The sequence below is a fragment of the Palaemon carinicauda genome, chromosome 2, assembly GCF_036898095.1.
Source record: "Palaemon carinicauda isolate YSFRI2023 chromosome 2, ASM3689809v2, whole genome shotgun sequence".
Lineage (NCBI taxonomy): Eukaryota > Metazoa > Arthropoda > Malacostraca > Decapoda > Palaemonidae > Palaemon > Palaemon carinicauda.
Window position 1 is genome coordinate 143,785,182 of NC_090726.1, and position 5,629 is coordinate 143,790,810.

Sequence of the window (5,629 nt, forward strand, 5' to 3'; positions counted from 1 at the left end):
CCGGCACGGACAGACAAGCAATAAGACCGCAGGACTTCATGTGCACTCTAGATCTAAAGGATGCATACTTCCAGATCCCAAATCATCCATCTTCCATGAAGTATCTAACATTCATGCTAGACCAGAAGCATTCCAAGTTGATGATGCTGTGTTTCAGTCTTTCCACAGCACCTCAGGTCTTCATGAGAGTGTTTGCCCAGTGTATCATCTTGGGCTCACAGAGTCGGCATCTGTTTCCTAAGATACTTGGATGACTGGCTGATTCTGGCAGACTCAGAGGTGGTCCTTCTTCACCACTAGGACAAGCTTCTAAGGTTTTGCCAAGATGTGTGAATTATGGTAAGCCTCGAGAAGGTCTTAACAACTAGAACTTACACTTCTCAGCCACAAAGGAAATCAGCTCCTAAACCACAGACAAAAAGGGCTAGAGACTCAAAACAACAAGGTCAAAAGGTGTCTAAACAGGCCTTTTGAGGTAAAAGTTCTTTCATGGAGGCAAAGGGAAAAGGGGATTTGTCTGAAGCCGATCCCACTATGACGGGCAATGCCGCTGGCAGAGGTGGCTTCACCACGGGGCAGAGCCCTGGACAATCAAGGTGATGGGTTCAGGGTATCGCATCCCATTCTCTCTCTCTCTCCCTTCAGTGACACAAGTGACTTCCATCAAACTCCTATGCGAAGAGGTCCTCGACAGGTGCCCAGGCTTCTACTGTCGACTCTTTCTTGTGAAAAAGGCATCTGGAGGCTGAAGTCCAGTCATCAACCTCTCAGCTCTGAACAGGTTTGTCAAACACTCCCTGTTCAGAATGGAGATGGCCGACATGGACAGACAAGCAATAAGACCGCAGGACTTCATGTGCACTCTAGATCTAAAGGATGCATACTTCCAGATTGTAATCCATCCGTCTTCCATGAAGTATCTAAGATTCATGCTAGACCAGAAGCATTCCCAGTTGATGATGCTGTGCTTCAGTCTTTCCACAACACCTCAGTTCTTCACGAGAGAGAGTTTGCCCAGTGTGTCATCTTGGGCTCACAGAGTCGGCATTTGTCTCCTAAGATACTTGGACGACTGGCTGATTCTGGCAGACTCAGAGGTTGTCCTTCTTCGCTACTAGGACGAGCTTCTAAGGTTTTGCGAAGATGTGGGAATCTTGATAAGCCTAGAGAAGTCTCACCTGCTTCCCTCTCAAGAACTGGTATACCTGGGCATGCGAATAGACACCATAAGGCACAAAGCATTTCTATCAGACGAAAGTATTGAAAGGGTGAGGGAGGTAGCACAGACCTTCCACAGGTGAGAAGAGCTCCTAGTGCAAAGCTGGCTTCGCTTTCTCGGTCACCTCTCCTCTTTAGCCCAATTAGTTCCCAACAGTCGCCTCCAGATGAGATCCCTCCAGTGGTGCCTGAAATCCACCAATTCCAGGGATTGTCTAGTCCACAAGAGGAACTCTCGTATCTCAGATGGTGGCTGGCAGATTGAAACCTCTACAAAGGGGTTGATCCTCTCGTTTTTCCCCTGGAGTTGATGTTTTTTTTGGATGCATCAAAAGAAGGGTGGGGAGGCCCCGCTTGCTGCACCACAACATTTCCAGCCAATGGTCCGAATCAGAAAGGTAGCAGCACATAAATCTCGTTGTGATGAGGGTAGCCTTTCTTGCCCTCCAATAGATCCACCAGTTCCTGGCGGGGCACTCCGTAGTATTGATGAGCAACAATACAACAGTAGTAACTTCCCTAAACAATCAAGGAGGTACCTTTTTGCAGCAGCTTTGCCATCTAGTAGTAGAGATACTCAGATGAGCAGAAGACAACTCGGTGAATCTATTGGCTCTCATCATTTTAGGCAAGTGTAATGTGCTGGTGGACAATCTGAGCAAAGCGACTCAGATAGTGGGCTCCAAGCAGTCTTTGAATCCTCTAGTAGCGAATAAAGTCCTAACTTTGTGGGGTTCCCGGGCTGTAGATCTGTTTGCAGCAGCCCTGAACTTCAGGCTCCCATCATACTGCTCCTTAGTCCTGGGTCCCCAAGCTCTTTGGAAAGATAATTTCCAAAAATGATGGGTAAACCTGGACACATACGTGTTTACCCCCATTCTGTCTGATGAGAAAAGTCCTCAACCACGTTAGAGTAAGTAGCAACCTACGAATGACTCTAAAAGCTCCGCTCTGGCATCATGCAGGATGGTTCCCTGACCTCCTGCAAATCCTCACAGAGATCCCAAGGGAACTCCTTCCACGACACAACCTGCTCAAACAACCTCATACCAACATTTACTACAGAGCCGTAGCTTCCCTTCAACTTCACGAATGGAGACTGTCCAGCACCTCCTCACACAGAGAGGCTTTTCGCGAGTTGTGAAAAGAATGGCTGGAGTTCCTTGCACACCTTCGGGAACATATGCTTCTCTCGGTTTTGGCAGTCAAAGGCTACCACTCAGCCTTGAGTCTTATATCTAAACTGAAAGAGGTAGATATTTCCTCCTTGTTGGAACTTCCCTTACTCATGTGTAGTTATGAGCTTACTTGTCCCCAGTCAGAACATAGACCTCCTCCTTGGAACGTGATCTAAGTCCTTCCGTTTCTGCAGGGCCGCCCACCTTACGAACCATTATGCCATGCTTCAGATCACCACCTCACATGGAAGACGGTGTTCCTACTCGGTTTGGCCTCGGCCAAGAGAGTTAGCGAACTACATGGTCTATCTTCTGAAGTCTCCCACTCTAGGAGAGGGGAAGAAGTAATCCTCAGCTATGTAACTGAGTTCATTGCTAAGACTCAAAATCCAGGTGTGCTGCACTCTAAATTCAGCCCATTCTGGATAGAGAGTCTTCGTTCTGTAACCAAAGATCCAGACCAACTGTTACTCTGTCCTGTGAAGAGGCTGAGGTGTTACTTGAAAAGAGCAGCAGCTCGCACCCATGTGCAAGCACTTTTCGTTAGCACGGGGAAGATCAAGAGGAGGGTCACTAGAAATACCTTTTCCTCATGGATTCGGAAGGTAATTGAGAAAGCTCTTAGCTCAGACCCTCTTCCATCCAAACGACCCAGAGCTCTTGACGTCAGGGGCATTGCAACGTCCCTGGAGTTCAAGAAAAACTACTCTGTGCCCTACTCTGTGCCCAGGTACTGCAAGCGGGCGTGTGGAAGCATCAAACAGCCTTCACCGCCCACTACCTGCAAGAACAAGAAGACATTTTCCATTGGTCCTGTGGTGGCCGCACAACAAGTGGTCTAAGCACATTAATCTCCTCGATGGACATGTAACAGAGGGTTGAGGGCTGAGGTTACCTGGGTTAGTCTGGGGGGAATGAGTAAGAATGACTGGCTCCTTTCTTCCTTTTACCTTCTCCCCACCCTCTGGGGAAAACAGCTCCGCAAGTCTTAGCACAGCTGACCTTACCTCACTGCAGGTAAGACTCATTTCTATTGTGCCTCCTAGATATAGAAATAATACTTTATTATGTCCCCAATACCTCTTAGAGGGAGGGTATTGGGTAAGTCTTTAGAAATTAAGGTCTTGTACTCGAGTTCCTACGTTAAAGACAAGCCACACTGCTAGTTGCACTCACACACAAATTTCTGCAGGCCACTATTAGTGCGTTACCTTATATCGACATTTGATTTTAGTGAGGGTAGGGTTCCTACTACTATCGATCACAGATCGAAATAGAGAGAACCCCTGGTCATGACCAAGGCCTGTTGGTGAGGACTTCCTCCCTCCTAAGAGTGAGTCACCCCTATAAATAGCGGAGGGTTTGTATTTGCGCCAGAGCAATTGACAAATTTAGAAGTAATTTGTATTTTCCCTAGCATACAAACCTGGAGCTAAATATACAAATTGACCCGCCACCCTGTCCCCCAAGAAGTACTGCCAGAAAGCAAAATGGTGTGAGTGAGCAGGGAAGACGGTCTACCACACCCCAACCCGCTAACTAGCAGATGGGGTAGTTATCCTTCACTAGAATTATCTTGGCTCCTCTTTCAACTACGCCGAAAGTAATACTCTTATAAATAGCTCCAGGTTTTTATGCTAGGAAAAAATACAAATTACTTCCAAATTTGTCATCTTACTGCTGTATTCATTTTGTTACATTTTTCGAGATGGACATACAGTATTCTATTCTATCATTCATATGATTTGTCCAATTTATGCTTTATTTGGAAAGCAAACTGCCAACTGATGTCGCTTTTCCTATGAAGATTAGACGACCATACAAGCAATGCCTCATTTTTGTATAAGCAAGTCCTAGGGTGCCAGAGCAGGAGGGACTACACAAAGTAGCAGCAATATACGGAAAGTACACTGAAATGTGGCGTGTGATAAGTTGGAATGCGATTACCTCTTTTACAGGGTTTCATCAGTTCATCCCCCTTTACGAAGTCTGGGTTATGCGTAACTGGCGTATATATGGAACTTGTCAATAATCAAATTACCCTAATTTAAGTTACATACTAGAATTAGTGTAGATTTTTGCCTAATATAATTTTCCATATATTTATATAACACTGATCTAGTAAGGTTGATTAGATCTGGTGATGGAGAAGGAACAGATTAGTAAGGACAGTGATTTATGATCTAGCCATAAGGATATATATATATATATATATATATATATATATATATATATATATATGTGTGTGTGTGTGTGTGTATGTATGTATATATATGTATATATATACATATATATATATATATATATATATATATATATATATATATATATATATATATGTGTGTGTGTGTGTGTGTGTGTGTGTGTGTTAGTGTGTGTGTGTAAAATATGTGTTCGTGTGTGGAATCTAAATTCAATTTTTAGTGGGTTTCCAAAGACACGTATTTATAAAATAAAACTAGTAACAAACCTTAATAATTAATAAATAATATTAAAATTCTTGGCTTTACTAATATAAAAATCAAAATGAATATGGTACCTTCATTTAATTTTGATATGACCAGAAATGACCAAGCTGTTTCTTCACTTTCTCCAAGGTGTACTTGTAATTTGTCCCGGCTATTCTTGTTAGGATATCCAAATGTCTATTAGTGACTATTTCTGTTTCCTCTTCGCAATATTTATAGTTGAAAATGTAGAGTATGTGTTCACAAAATAGCACATCACTTTATGCGCAGTCTGCTTCAAAACTGGGTAGTTTATATCAAGGGCAGTATGCCAAAAATTTTCCTCACCTGATCTTAAAATCGCTTTTAGCGTTTTATTTGTCTACAGCTTAACGATCTGAACCCAACGGAGAATGATCGGGGCAAAGTATAGCGGGTATAGAACTTAAGGTTGAAACACACATTAAATGGGGTCTCAATAAAAATAAATAACTCCTTGTTCTTCACTGCCTCAAACTCCTTTCTCAGTTCTTTCAATGCATTCTTGAAAGTGACATAGCTAAACTGTGCAACACTTCTGGATTGCCAAGTGTGGCTCTCCTAAGGTTTGGAAAATGCACAAACTGTCTGTCCGGTATGAAAAGTGATGTGATCTTGTTTTGAAATGCTGTGACTCCACCTACCATTGCAGCTGCAGTTTGCCTCTCTCGTGTAACTTTAATTTTAGTGTATTCAGGTGGCAGGCAAGATCAGTTAGGAAAGACAGTTTCCTTATCCACTCAAGAT